The sequence below is a fragment of the Hyla sarda genome, chromosome 3, assembly GCF_029499605.1.
Source record: "Hyla sarda isolate aHylSar1 chromosome 3, aHylSar1.hap1, whole genome shotgun sequence".
NCBI lineage: Eukaryota > Metazoa > Chordata > Amphibia > Anura > Hylidae > Hyla > Hyla sarda.
The window spans coordinates 315,030,873-315,046,804 of NC_079191.1; the positions used below are offsets into that span (position 1 = coordinate 315,030,873).

The 15,932-nt window shown below is 42.4% G+C and overlaps 1 protein-coding gene across 3 annotated transcripts in view; it reads left to right on the forward strand.

Moving 5' to 3' along the window:
* Nucleotides 1-897: 897 nt before the first annotated feature.
* Nucleotides 898-15,932, forward strand: part of SERAC1 (serine active site containing 1) — a 106,809-nt gene continuing 91,774 nt past the window's right edge. The window contains exon 1 of one of the 3 annotated variants that reach the window (XM_056567100.1): nt 898-1,460. The gene's annotated coding sequence lies outside the window, so the exon portion shown is untranslated. The remainder of the gene's footprint in view (nt 1,461-15,932) is intronic. The other 2 variants (XM_056567098.1, XM_056567099.1) reach the window with 2 other exon arrangements.

The following is a 15,932-nucleotide window of genomic DNA, read 5'->3' on the forward strand; positions in this document are numbered from 1 at the left end:
CCAGATATGAAGCGGTCAGTGAGAGAACAATTGTAGCCAGATTTAGAACACTGGTAAGGCACCTTACTATGATCCTATGTTATGTGTCGACAAATGCCGCTGACTAGAGATGAGCGAACATACAGTAAATTCGATTCGTCACGAACTTCTCGGCTCGGCAGTTGATGACTTATCCTGCGTAAATTAGTTCAGCCTTCAGGTGCTTCGGTGGGCTGGAAAAGGTGGATACATTCCTAGGAAAGAGTATCCTAGGACTGTATCCACCTTTTCCAGCCCACCGGAGCACCTGAAGGCTGAACTAATTTATGCAGGAAAAGTCATCAACTGCTGAGCCGAGAAGTTCGTGACGAATCGAATTTACTGTAAGTTCGTTTATCTCTACCGCTGACTGAGGGCCTATTCACACGGCGGAATGTCGCCTGAAATGAAAGCCCAATACACTTCTATGGGATTCCACACTCCCCTGGACACTTCGGAAATCCCACAAGCGGGATTTCCGAAGTGTCAAGGGGAGTACGGAATCCCATAGAAGTGTATTGGGCTTTCATATCAGGCAGCATTCCGCCGTGTGAATAGGCCCTTACAATTCAAAGAGTTTCTATAGAGAGCTGAATGGGTGATATCCAAATCCATCGAGGCGGCCGAGCTTGAAGGCATTATGGGGTGCAATGGTGTCATAGAAATAAGTGAAAATGGAGAGCTGTTCGCTGAATTCTGTGGTAACTAGAACATGGTGGCAGATTCATCAAAACCAGTGCAAAGAAAAAGTGGTGCAGTTGCCTATAGCAACCAGACTTCCTTCATTTTGTGGAGTTCCTCTACACAGGTTTTAATAAATCTCCCCAATTGTTTAACCCCCTGCTGTTTTCCGATACAAAGAGTGTCTTTAAAAAAATTTAAAAAAAAGGGGTTTTCCCAGTTATTGAGTGTAATGTAAAGGTAATGCACACCTTGCATAATTTAATCGTAGTTATTTGAGAAAAAGACCACTGCGTGTGAACATTGCATTTTGGCGAATACATAGAGCTCTACCAGAGCGGGAGGAAAGCATGCTGTACACTGTCACACCAGAAGAGGGCGCCAACGGGAGACCAACCAATTCACTGCACCTTCGCCCACTAGGCGGCGCACTTTCCAACAGATCTCCTTTTTCGGTATATAGTATATTTCGGATCTGGTCACCACCTCCTTTATTATCCTGACCCGTCCTCCGATCACTGCACTGTGGACAAATCACTCTAATGTAGAAATCAAGTACAGAGAGTTTCACAGCCGTTTCGTGACGTCAATCATGTAAAGGTGGCTCACTTATTGGCTGCGCTCGGGAGGGGCGGGGCCGGAAGAAGGAAGTCTTTTCTTAGCTGTCCTTCTCTGAGCGGCACTTCCGGTGTGGTGGGAGAGTCACGTGAGCGGTGTCTGTGTTCCTTGTATATAGGGCGGTCGTGCTTCCTGTCCGGGAGGTAAGACGTCTTCTATATTAGTCTGAGACTGCGCGTGATGTTCGTTTAATCCTATGTAGTTCACGGCAGTGGTAAATGTGGTAGCAGCAGTCTGCTGGGAGTTGTAGTTTTGTGGATTAAAGACAACTTTTTTTTTTACATTATGTTGTGTTTGATTCAGGCGTCCTGAGCCTCTGACTCCTGGAACTATTCAGGAGAACATTGACACAAAGTTAGTGAAGTCTGGTAACGAGGTCTGAGGGGAGGCTGCAGATGTGTCCTGGTGCTGGACACCATCTATCATCTGTATCACTGGCTGTTTCTTCTGTGAGTTGTTGCAGATCTGTATGATCAGAGCATTAGTTCAGGAGGCTGGTGAGAGGATACAGTAAGTGTCCCTGCTATGCCTGCTGCCCGTCCATGACTTACAAGAAAAACTTCTAACCACTTAAGGACCACTTTGACATTAACCCCTTAAAGACTCAGGGTTTTTGCATTTTCGTTTTTTCCTCCTTACATTTAAAAAATCACAACTCTTTCAATTTTGCACCTAAAAATACATATTATGGCTTATTTTTTGCTCAACAGCAATTCTACTTTGCAATGACATCAGTCATTTTACCTAAAAATCTACGGCGAAACGGAAAAAAAAATAATTGTGCGACAAAATTGAAGAAAAAAACCCATTTTGTAACTTTTGGGGGCTTCAGTTTCTACGCAGTGCATTTTTCGGTAAAAATGACACCTTATCATTATTCTGTAGGTCCATACAGTAAAATGATACCCTACTTATATAGGTTTGTTTTTATTTACACAGTTTTTTTTTTTTTTAATGGGAAAAGGGGGGTGATTCAAACTTTTATTAGGGAAGGGGTTAAATGATCTTTATTAACACTTTTTTTTTTTTACCTTTTTTTTTTTGCAATGTTATAGGTCCCATAGGGACCTATAACACTGCACACACTGATCTCCTATGCTGATCACTGGCGTGTATTAATACACCTGTGATCAGTGTTATCGGCGCTTGACTGCCCCTACCTGGATCTCAGGCACGGAGCAGTCATTTGCCGATCGGACACCGAGGAGGCAGGTAAGGTCCCTCCCAGTGTCCTGCAAGCTGTACGGGACGCCGCGATTTCACCGCAGCGGTCCCAAACAGCCTGACTGAGTAGCCGGGATACTTTCACTTTCGCTTCAGACGCGGCGGTCAGCTTTGATCGCCACGTCTGAAAGGTTAATACAGGGCATCACCGCGATCGGTGATGTCCTGTATTAACCGTGGGTCCCGGCCGTTGATGGCCGTCAGGACCGACCCGATATGACGCAGGGAATATAGCGTGAGCCGGCGGAGGACGTAAATATACGTCCTTTGTCGTTAAAGGGGTACTCCGGTGGTAAACTTTTTTTTAACTGGTGCCAGAAAGTTAAACAGATTTGTAAATTACTTCTATTAAAAAATCTCAATCCTTCCAGTACTTATTAGCTGCTGAATACTACAGAGGAAATTATTTTCTTTATATATAAAGGTAATTGCCGATACCGATAATGTCAAATTGTGAATATCGGCTGATAATATCGGCCAAACCGATAATCAGTCGATCCCTAGTCAAAAATGGCGCTCCTGAGCCTAGGCGGTAAAAGGCTGGTGTTATTTAGGCTGGGGAGGGCCAGTAACAATGGTCCTCACCTACCCTGGTAATGTCAGGCTGATGCTGCTTGGTTGGTATTTGTGAGAATAAAAATTGGGGGAACCTTTATGCTTTTTTTTTTTTTTTTCATTTTTTTAAAATAAATAATTAAATATAAAAAAAAAAAGAAAACATGAATAGGGTTCACCCTATTTTTATTTTCAGCCAAATACCAACCAAGCAGCAACAGCCCTCAAAATAGAGGAATTTTAAATGTACTAATTTGGTTAAAAAGTTTGAGATTTTTTTTTAAAGCGGTACAATAATAGAAAAGTATGTAATCATGGGTATCATTTTAACCGTATTGACAAACAGAAAAAAGAAAACATGTAATTTTTTATGTAAATTGTACAGCATGAAAACCAAACCTTCCAAAAATTTTCAAAGTTGCGTTTTTCTTTGCAATTTCACCACACATAGTATTTTTTGGGTTGCACCATAACAACAAGCCCTCATACTTGTCTGTGGATGAAAATGAGTTATGATTTATGAGAAGGCCTTAAGGGGCTACTCCACCCCTAGACATCTTATCCCCTATCGAAATAAGGAATAAGATGTCTGATCACAGGGGTCCCACTGCTAAGGACCCCCGTGATCTCGGTTGCGGTACCCCGCTGTCATCACTGCACAGAGCAAACTCGCTCTGGGCGTAATGAAGGGCGATACAGGGGCCGGAGCATTGTGATGTCACGGCCCCGCCCCCTCGTGACGTTACGGCCCTGCCTCCTTAATGCAAGTCTACTCCCATAGACTTGTATTGAGGGGTGGCATGTGACGTCACGATGCTCCGGCCCCTGTATCGCCCATCATTAAGCACAGAGCGAGTTTACTCTGTGCAGTGGAGACAGCGGGGTATGAGATCACAGGGGTCCCCAGAAGCAGGACCCCTGTGATCAGACATCTTATTCCCTATCCTTTGGATAGGGGATAAGATGTCTAGGGGTGGAGTACCCCTTTAAGGCCAAAATGGGCGGAGTTCTTAATGGGGTAAAAATGAAACTGCAACACTCTTCCTCGCACAGTTCTTGCTGAATCTCCCCTAACGTGTTTATTCTTTCAGTGGAATCTGGGTTCTGGAATTCCTGCTGCGGAAATTTAATGTACTGGTGCTGCAGAATCCCATTCAATACATCAGATTTTCCAGAGCAGAATTCTACTCGGAAAATACGTCGTGTAAATGGTCCCTTCTAGAGCTAATCTGCATGTAGGTCCACGTGACAGTCTGAGGAAAGAAAGAAGTTCAATTGCGGAGATTACCTTCATATACCCATGCTGGATTTGTAGGAGTCAGATGCAGATCATGAAGGTGCACAGGAAGTGTCAGTTTTGTAGTTAACAACCAGTCAGCGTCCGGCCTTTCTATTTCTAATTTAGGTTTTAAAATGTAAGAATTGACCTGATTGGTGGCTGCAATAGCTAGGAAAAGGAAAAAAAATAGTAGAGCTTCCCATAGGGTAATACAGTCCTAATCAGGTATGTGCTGGGGTAAAGATAAAGGGTCTATTGCTCACCTTATGGCATTGTGTGAATGACACAACAACTTATAACAGCTTGTCCTAGAATTGGCATGCAAGAAAAACCTCAACCAAATACAATAGGAACTTCAAAGGAGATGTGGAAAAAGACCAGGATCTGTATCGCCTCGGATTAAACACATTCTGTGTGGTAAACATGGAAAATATGTTCTTTATTGGGCCAGTCACAGATGAGTTACGAGACATACAGTATCCTCCTCAATTTGAACTTATACGGTGTGTTCGAAACGCGTCTGTAACTGGTCCAATAAAGAACATATTTTCCATATTTATCACACAAAATGTGTGTTTGATCCGAGACGAGTGGTTAGCGCTGAAATAGATCTTTTCCACATCTCATTTGGAGTTCCTGATTGGTGGATAACACTGACACCTCTTAGTTAATGTGTATGGGGGCTCAGAGTTGTGTTTCCTTGTGTGTGTGTATATATAATATATTTTAAGTAATGCCGTACCTTTCAGTATCAGGGGGATATACGTGCATTATAGTGTGATAAATATAAAGACATCACATTAGAAAGTAAGGACATGTTTTGACAAGCATCACTTCCATCCAAAGGAACATTTTCTAATGGGTTTCTCTTTCTGAAAAGTAAAATCCCAAATTTGGGTGTTTCACAATGAAAGACTGCACCTCTTACAGAAGCTTGCTTTAGTTTTGTCATGGAAGTATGCTTCCTAGTCCAATAAAACAGTTGTTCTCAATATAACATCATCACTACAACTAAAGTCTGCGCTGCAAATGTTATATATAACGTAACAAAACATAAAAAAAATACTTACCTCTGTATCCTCGCTAGTCTAGTGCAGATGCACAGGCATTCCCACCTCAATCTGTGTTAACCCAAGCAGTGGTGCCAAAAGTACATTACGTTAAACACAAGGAAGTCCGTAAATACCAGAAAATGTATTTTACACAAGTGTCTTCTGCTGCTGGGACCCCGAAGGGCCTGGAAACTTGTTTGTGTCTTCTCTGGATTGCTGATGATGGAAAACAGTGCCTTTTATACTATCAAAGCTACATTCTGCCACCAAGAACGAGGGATTAGATACTGTACCACTCCTTTTACACCAGGAATTGGGTGGTTTGTCAAGCGCCAAGCTACGGTGGGCACCTTTTTATACCTTTTTGCGCATGTTAAAAGGAAAAATACAGAGTCTAAGTTTATGAACGACCTCTATGCAAATGCTTTTTTCTTTCAAGGTACCAAAACTAATACATGGTTTCCTAAGATGAGAATTACTTTTTATTTTAGATCTCCAACTCATTGTCAGTCATATCTTAATAACAGAACAGTTCTATAAAAGAAGTTGTATCACAAAGACTTGACTAGCCTGGCAGTGTTCGCCTGTCAAAATGGTGAATGTTCTTAAGGGAGTCCTTGTAGAATGGTAAGTACACGTCAATGTTCTTCCTGTTCTACGAATAGGGGAGTAACAAGAATCAGCTGCCAGACATACATGGGATCAGTAGAAACAAATACAATGCATCTGGAAAGTGAAACTAGAATGTTAAAAACATTTGCTAATTAATAAAAATAACATATTGTATTGACCTAAGTATTCAGGCCCTAAACTTAGTACATAGTTGAGGCACCTTTGGCAGTGATTACAGCCTCCAGTCTTATTCTTGGATATGATGCCACAAGGTTTGCACACCTGGATTTGGGGATTTTCTGCCATTCCTCTATGCAGATTCTCTCAAACTCTGTCTGCTGAGATGGGGACTGTCTGTGAGCAGTCATTTTCAGGTCTCTCCAGAGACTTACCTGTAGAGGATGGTTTTGGGCATGTGATGAGCAGTGCCTGGATCCCTCCAGAAATGATGCTCAGAATTCAGGCCAAGAACTTTAATCTTGTTTTTATCAGACCAGAGAACCTTGTTTCTAAAGTCTGATAAACCAGTTAGCCTTTCATGTGTATTTTACTGAGGAGGGGCATCTTTCTGGCCACTCTGCCATAAATCCCAGATTGGTGGAGTACTGCAGTGATAGTTGAGCTTTTAGAAACTTCACTTATCTGCACTCCGAATCTTTGGAGTTCAGCCATAAGAGACCATTATGTTCTTAGTGAACAAGGCCCTTTCCCCTATGATTGCTCAGTTTGGTGGGACAGCCAGCTCTAGGAAGAGTCCTGGTAATTCCAAACAGTTTCATTTAGGAATTTTGGGGGCCAATGTGCTCTTGGGAACTTTCAGTAGAGTAGAATTTTTTTTGTACCCTTCTCCAGATCTATGCCTCCACACAATCCTGTCTTTGAGCTCCACAGTCAACTTTTATCACTTGGTTTTACTTGTTTTTTTATATGAAGATATATCTGTGAGACCTTATATAGACCATCTAAGAGATGATCAAGAGAAATGTAAGGCCCCCGTAGCTGAATTTCAAGTGTCATAGCAAAGGGTCTGAATACTTATGTCCATGCTAAATGTTTTTCTTTTTAATAAACTTGCACAAATTTCTAAAATTATGTTTTCTTATGGGGTATGCTTTCCTATGGGGTATTAAATGCAGATTGATTGGGGAAAATGAAAAATTTGATATACCACAAGGCCACAACATAAAAATATGTGAAAAAAAAATTAGAGACTGAAGACTTTCCAAATGTATCGTAACTAGTAATATTATCTTGTAACTGCACGTGTGTTACAAAAAGTGATTTCACTTATTTGCTTATTTTTGACAGTTTTTAAAAAAAATAAATGGCAGCATTTACACCCTGTTCCAAATTATTATGCAAATTCTATTTAAGTGTCAGAAAGATTAAATATTTTGTTTTTCAGTTTAACTCATGGATAGCATTGTGTCTCAGGGCTCTTTTCATCACTGAAAACAATTTCTGACATCTGTGATAATTAGATTGCCAGGTGAGCCCAATTTAAGGAAAAACTACTAAAGATGTTCCACATAATTAAAAAGAGCACCATTTTCAAGCAATATGGGGAAGAAAAAGGATTTCTCTGCTGCCGAAAAGAGTGGAATAATTCAATGCCTTGGACTAGGTATGAAAACATTAAATATTTGATGGAAACTTAAGCGTGATCATCCCACTATTAAGTGATTTGTGGCTGATTCAGAGCACAGACTGGTTTGTGCAGATAAACGCAAATTGAGGAAGATTTCTGCCAGATCCATGCATTGGATCAAGAGAGCAGCTGCTAAAATACCATTACATAGCAGCAAACAGATATTTGAAGCTGTTGGTGCCTCTGGAGTCCCACGGACATCAAGGTGTAGAGTCCTCCAGAGTCTTGCAACTGTGCATAAACCTTCTATTCAGCCACCAATTACCAATGCTCACAAGCAGAAAGGGCTCCATTGGGCAGAAAAATACATGAAGACTAATTTTCAAACAGTCCTGTTCACTGATGAGTGCCGTGCAACCCTGGATGGCCCAGATGGATGGAGTAGTGGATGGTTGGTGGACGGTCACCCTGTTCCAACAAAGCTGCGACGTCAGCAAGGTTGTGGTGGAGTCATGTTTTGGGCCGGAATCATGAAAAGAGAGCTGGTTGGCCCCTTTAGGGTCCCTGAAGGTGTTAAGATGACCTCTGCAAAGTATGTGAAGTTTCTGACTGACCACTTTCTTCCCTGGTACTATGCTTTCCATAATAAAATCATCTTCAGGCACAACAATGCACCATCTCATGCTGCAAAGAATACCTCTGCATCAATGGCTGCTATGGGGATAAATGGAGAGAAAGTCATGGTTTGGCCTCCATCCTCCCCTGGCCTCAATCCTATTGAGAACCTTTGAAGCATCCTCAAGCAAAAGGTCTATGAGGGTGGTAGGCAGTTTACATCCAAACAGCAGCTTGGGGAGGCAATGCTGACAGTTTGCGAACAAATTCAAGCAGAAACTGTCCAAAAACTCACAAGTTCAATGGATTCAAGACCTGTGAAGCTGCTATCAAATATGGGGTCCTATGTTAAAATGTAACGTGACCTGTTAAAAAGTTAAAATGTTGTTAAAAGTTTGGTTGAAATAGCTTTTGATTTCAGTAAATATGCTGCAAACACAACAAATGACAATTTTCAGTTCTTTACAAACTATAATGTGTTTTGTGCATAATAATTTGGAACAGTGCATTAAAGCATACCCATCAGATCCAACAAAAAAACATTTTTTTAATATACTTTTCATTTAGGAGGGGGCGTGGCCTCACAGTTTTTTTTGTGTTTTCTACAGTATCTCACATTAGTAAGTCCACACCTCACATTTTTGTAAATATTTTATTATATCTTTGTGTGCATATTTTTACTGCAGATCTGCTGCTGACGTTTTTGCTGCCTATTAACTTTAATGGTTGGCAAAATCTGCTATAGCAAATCTGCAGCATAAAATACACACGTGTGAACACCCTAACAGTTTTTAATGTTTTCCCCTTAAAATATCTGAACACACAGCCATTAGTGTCTAAACCTTGGCAACAAATATGAGTGCACCCCTAAGTGGATATGTTCAAATTGGGCTCAATTAGCCATTTTCCCTTCCCTGTGTAATGTGACTCGTTAGTGTTACAAGGTCTCAGGTGTGAATGGAGAGCAGGTGTCTTCAATCTGGTGTTATAGCTCTCACACTCTTTAATATTGATCACTGAAAGTTCTACATGCCACCTCATGGCAAGGAACTTGGGGGTGGGGGAGGGGGGGAAATATTGCTCTCCATAAAGATGGCCTAGGTTAAAAGAAGATTGCCAAGACCCTGAAACTGAGCTGCAGCACGATTGGCAGACCAAACAGTGGTTTCACAGGACTGGTTACACTAAGAACAGGCCTCGCCATGGCAAACCAAAGAGGTTCAGTGCACATGCTCAATGTCACATCCAGAGGTTGTTATACTACAGCAGACCATGATCTCCTCCCTTCAGAGACTGGGCCGCAGAGCACTATTTCAACATAATGTCCCCAAACACACCTCCAGGATGACCACTGCCTTGCTAAAGAAGCTGAGTGTAAAAGTAATGACCTGGCCAAGCATGTGTCTAGACCTAAACCCTACTGAGCATCTGTGGGGCATCCTCAAACAAAAGGTGGAGGAGCGCAATGTCTCTAACATCCACCAGCTCTGTGATGTAATCATGGAGTAGCGGAAGAGGATATCTTTGGAAACCTCTGAAGTTCTGGTGAACTCCATGCCCAAGAGGTGTAAGGCAGTGCTGGAAAATAATGGTGGCCACACCAAATATTGACACCTTGAGCCCGATTTGGACTTTTCCACTTAGGGGTGTACTCACTTTTTTTTTGCCATAGTTTAGACTAGGGATCGACCGATATCGATTTTTTTTTTAGGGCCGATACCGATAATCTGTGGAGGTTAAGGCCGGTAGCCGATAATTTATACTGATATTCCGGTATAAATTATCGGCTATTTCTCTCCCCCCGAAGCCGCTGCAGATCATTGATTTAAAGCGGGCGCTTTAAATCAATGAACTGTAGCGGCTTTTGTGGTGCCAGAGACCGTCGCTGCCACTTGCTTCTCTCCCCCTGCCTGTATAAAGCCCCCCTGACTTATAATACCCCCTGTCCTGTGCCCCTCATATATAATGCCCCATGTCCTGTGCAGCTCACATATAATGCCCCCTGAGGGTGCAGAACAGGGGGCATTATATGTGAGGGGCACAGGACATGGGGCATTATATATGAGGGGCACAGGACATGGGGCATTATATATGAGGGGCACATGTCAGGGGCCATTATATGTGGGGGCACATGATGGAGGCATTGTATGTGAGGAACACAGGACATGGGGCATTATCTGTGGGGGTCACAGGACAGGGGGTATTATGTATGAGGGGCACATGACGGGGGGATTATATGTGGGGGCACATGACAGCCCACCCCTGTCATGTGCCCATATAATCATATAATGCCCCCCTGACTTATAATACCCCCTGTCCTGTGCCCCTCACATATATTTCCCCCTGTCCAGTGCCCCTCACATATAATGCCCCATGTCCTGCCCCCTCAGGGGGATTATATGTGAGGGTACAGGACCGAGGGTATAAATCAGGGGGGCATTATATGGGCACATGACAGGGGGGCTGTCATGTGCCCCCACATATCCCCCCTGTCCTGTGTTCCTCACATATAATACCCCCCTGATATGTGCCCCTCACTTATATTTGCCCCCCTCACTTATAATTTGCCTGTCCATCCATACAGCGCCCGAGCAGTGCTCCCCTCACATGCTGCTACGTTCTTGTACTGTGAGTGAGAGCTGCAGGGACGTGATCTCCGGGCGCCGGCGCGATGATGTGATGTCATAACGCTGGCCTGCCGTGGATGGCGTCCCCGCGGCTCTCCCTCCTACTGCAAGAATGAAGCAGCGTGAGAAAGGTGAGGGAATGGAGGAGCGGGACAGCTGACAGCTCCTGCTCCACCATGCTGTCAGCTGTCAGGCAATTGCTCCGCATGGCAAAACAAGGCGTGCGCACGAATCGCGGGACTTCAGTCCCGGCCTGAAGTTCAGGGCTGGGACTGAAGTCCCGCGATTTGTGCGCACGCCTTGTTTTGCGCATTATCTGCAGGTAAGAAGCCGATATCTATAACGGGGGAAAATGTGAATATCGGCCGATAATATCGGCCGTGCCGATAATCGGTCGATCCCTAGTTTAGACATTAATGGCTGTGTGCTGAGTTATTTTGAGGAGGAAGTCACATTAAAAATTGTTATACAGGCTCTGCACTCACTACTTTACATTGTAGCGGAGCATCATTTCTTCAGTGTTGTCACATGAAAAGATATAATAGAATATATCATGCTCAGAGATCAAGTGTCAAGGAAGTATTGTAGGGCAGCAGGAGACACTCCTCTTCTCTTTACTGATTGTTGTACAGGGCTTGGCTTCCAGCTCTAAGCCATGTATGTAATTCAGTCAAGGCAGGAAGGGAGGAGTCGTGCATGTTGTAGCTCTGCATCGCTCCCTTGCCATTTGAGCTCTAGGCATGACATAGAGCTGACAGATTCCCTTGAGATAAAAAAAAAAAATTCTGCTGCTTTAATGACCGATATACCCTCTGATGTTTGTTTGTTTGCAGTGACCCAGCTATGAAACAGTTCCTTCTTTACTTGGATGAAACTAACGCTTTAGGAACCAAGTTTATCATCCAGGACTTGGATGACACCCATGTATTTATCCTAGCTGAACTGGTTGCTGTCCTCCAGGAGAAGGTTGGAGAGCTGATGGACCAGAATTCTTTTCCTATCACACAGAAGTAAAATCTATGGACTGTAAAATACAATAGACCAGTGCTTTTGTGGATTCACATGGCTTTAGTTTTTAGAAACCTTAGTTTACAGTGTTTGACGTCTCCTTAAGTTACAAAGTCTTCAGCATAGAGTTCTGTTATGTTAATATTTTGTTTATTTCCTGTAAAATGCCAATAAAAAATACATAACACATAAAACTGATCATTTGTTTTAATCCTTCGTGTGTATGGTTAGGTGTCTCATTATTAATAGCCACCTTTTTAAATTTTCCTACAAGACAGTCTGTATTGTTCATGACGTAGAGCTGGCAATATGCTAAATGCATCCGTTATAACAGTGTTTACCAAACACAGCTGTTACAAAACTACAACTCCCAGTATGCCCGGACAGCCTTTGGTTGTCTGGGAATGCTGGGAGTTGTAGTTTAGCAACAGCTGGAGGCTCCCTGTTTGTGGAACACTGCTTTTAGAGATTCTGGGCAGTGTTGACCAGATACCATAATGTAGTTGCTGCACACTTGATATCTGCACAGTGATTCCTTGACTCTCCAGTTCTCCTGCATCCTAGATATACTCAATTGTGGTCTACTGTCATTTCCTTTTGTCAGTTTTTTCTTTGGCTGGTAGCACTATTCTCCTCTACCTAGCTTAAAGATATGTGATTGAGAGTACTGTTAATAATGTATTTATCCAAAGCACATTTTCTCTTATGCTCCTTCATTTTACCAAGGGTATCTGTTAGTAGGTTTTACTATATATAAAGTGTAGCAACCCGTTATGTATGGTAAAGTCTTCTTCCTCACATCCCTGGGGGACGTTCCTGCCAGCAGGGATGGTGAGGATATGAAGTTAGAAAGTGTTCCCCGCCAGCCCCAAAAGTAGTCCCCTGGTCTGGAGGCTATACTCTCCTAGTCCAGGTGCTCCGACTGCAATCACATCCCCTCATCGTGATTGACAGCCCTCGGTATCGCTCCACTTCCTAAGCAGACGGAGCAGAACAATGACACGGGCTGTGTCCGAGCTGTCAATCCCACTAAGAGGTATGATTACATCCGGAGCAGCGGGACTAGGTAAGTATAGCTACTCGCCCTGAAAATTACTTATGGTGCCAGTGGAGAAAACTTTCTTACTTCATGGTGAGGAAGAAGACATTACCATATTTAATGCATTGCCTAACGTTATATATGGTCAAGTCTGATGACAGGTTCCCTTTAAAAAGAAACCTAGTGATGGGTCAGTAATTAAATTCATAAGTCTATAAGTATTTTGCCTTTAAAACCCTTTTCCATGAACACAGCATTGTATGACAATGTCATTGATTGTCCTCTGCTTAGAATATTATGTCAATGGTTTTTCCAGTGACTGGAATCTGAGTGGTGCTGAATAGAGTTGATGGCTGTTAAGAGGGCACCATTCTCCTGTTTGTGGGAATTGATGATCAGAGCTCATGGACTACAATGACTTTGATTGTTTGACTCCTGTCTGTGATTTGGGGTGGGTGCCATCTTTGAGAATTGTGTGCTCTGTAATGGCAAATATTCCTGGGATTGAAGTGATTATTTTATTATGCCCTCACATCAGTTTGCTGTCTGGGCATACTGGGATTTGTAGTTTGCAACATCAGGAGGGCCACAGTTTGGAGATCACTGTGAATTGGTCTCTAAACTGTAGCCCTCCAGATGTTGCAAAACTGCAAATCCCAGCATGCCCAAGCAATAAACAGCTGTCTCTGCATGCTGGGAGTTGTAGTTACTACTACATCTCCCAGCATGCCCTTCGCAATCAGTAAATGCTGAGAGTTGTAGTTTTGCAACAGCTGGAGGCACACTGGTTGGAAAATACTGAGTTAGGTAACAAAACCTAACTGAAGGTTTTCCAACCAGTGTGCCTCCAGCTGTGGCACTGTGGAAAAATTACAACTCCCAGCATGCACGGTCTGTCAGTACATGCTGGGAGTTGTAGTTTTGCAACAACTGGAGGTTTGTACCCCCCCCCCCCCCATATGAATGTACAGCGTACATTCACACGGGCAAGTTTACAGTGAGTTTTCTGCTTCAAGTTTGAGCTGCAGCAAACTCCTAGCTCCCGTAAACACCCGCCAGCCTGTTAGTATAAAAAAATAAAAAATGTTTCACTAACATGCTAGTGTTGCCCCATACTTTTTATTTTCACAAGCAGTAAAAGGAAAAAAAGACCCCCAAAATTTGTAACGCAATTTCTCCTGAGTACGGAAATAACCCATATGTGGGCGTAAAATGCTCTGCGGACGCACAACAAGGCTTAGGAGTGAGAGCGCACTATGTACATTCAGGCCTAAATTGGTGATTTGCACAGGGGTGGCTGATTTTACAGCGGTTCTAACATAAACGCAAAAAAATAAATACCCACCTGTGACCCCATTTTGGAAACTGCACCCCACACAGAAGGTAACAAGGGGTATAGTGAGCCTTAACACCCCACAGGCGTTTGACACATTTTCGTTAAAGTTGGATGGGAAAATGAGAAAAAAAAATTTTTCACTAAAATGCTGGTGTTACCCTAAATTTTTAATTTTCACAAGGGAAAATAGGAAAAAAGCCCCCCAAAATTTGTAACCCCACTTCTTCTGAGTAAGAACATACCCCATATGTGGATGTAAAGTGCTCTTCAAGTGCACTACAATGAAGAGAAGGAGCGCCATTGGGCTTTTGAAGAGAAAATTTGTCCGGAATTGAATTGTTTACAAAGCCAGATATTATATATATTGCCAGAACAATGCCCCCCCCCCCCCCCCCACATGTGACCCCATTTTGGAAACTACACCCGTCACGGAATGTAATAAGGGGTACAGTGAGCATTTACGCCCCACAGGTGTCTGAGAGATTTTTGAAACAGTGGTCCGTGAAAATGAAAAATTTAATTTTTCATTTGCTCAGCCCACTGTTCCAAAGATCTGTCAAATGCCAGTGGGGTGTAAATGTTCACTGCACCCCTTATTAAATTCTGTGAGGGGTGTAGTTTCCAAAATGGGTTCACATGTGGGGGGTCCACTGTGCTGGCTTTGTAAATGCACATGGCCCCCGACTTTCATTCCCCTGACTGACCATTTCCAAAAACTCAATGGCGCTCATCCTCTTCTGAGCATTATAGTGCGCCAGCAGAGCACTTGACGTCCACACATGGGGTATTTCCATACTCAGAAGAAATGGGGTTACAAATTTTGGAGGTAATTTCTCCTATTACCCCTTGTAAAAATGTAAAATTTGGGAAAAAACAGCATTTTAGTGAAAATGATTTTCCATTTACACATCCAACTTTAACAAAAAGTCGTCAAACACCATTGGGGTGTTAAGGCTCACTGGACCCCTTGTTACATGCCTTGAGGGGTGTAGTTTCCAAAATGGTATGCCTCCTTCCCTTCTGAGCCCTCTACTTGACATACACATATGAGGTATTTCCTTACTCGAGAGAAATTGGGTTACAAATTATGAGAGGATTTTTCTCCTTTAACCCCTTGTAAAAATTCAAAAACTGGGCCTACAAGAACATGCGTGTGTAAAAAATGAAGATTTTGAATTTTCTACTTCACTTTGCTGCTATTCCTGTGAAACACCTAAAGGGTTAACAAACTTACTGAATATCATTTTGAATACTTTGAGGGGTGCAGTTTTTATAATGGGGTCATTTATGTGGTATTTCTAATATAAAGGCCCTTCAAATCCATTTCAAAACTGAACTGGTCCATGAAAAATTCCAATTTTGAAAATTTGGTGAAAAATTGGAAAATTGCTGCTGAACTTTGAAGCCCTCTGATGTCTTCCAAAAGTAAAAACATGTCAACTTTATGATGCAAACCTAAAGTAGACATATTGTATATGTGAATCAATATATAAAGAGCTTCAAAGTTAGAAAAATGCAAAATTTTCAATTTTTTCATGATGATGCAAGTATCGACAACATTTTACCACTAACATAAAGTAGAATATGTCACGAAAAAACTATCTCGGAATCAGAATGAAAGGTAAAAGCATCCCAGAGTTATTAATGCTTGAAGTGACAGTGGTCAGATGTGCAAAAAAC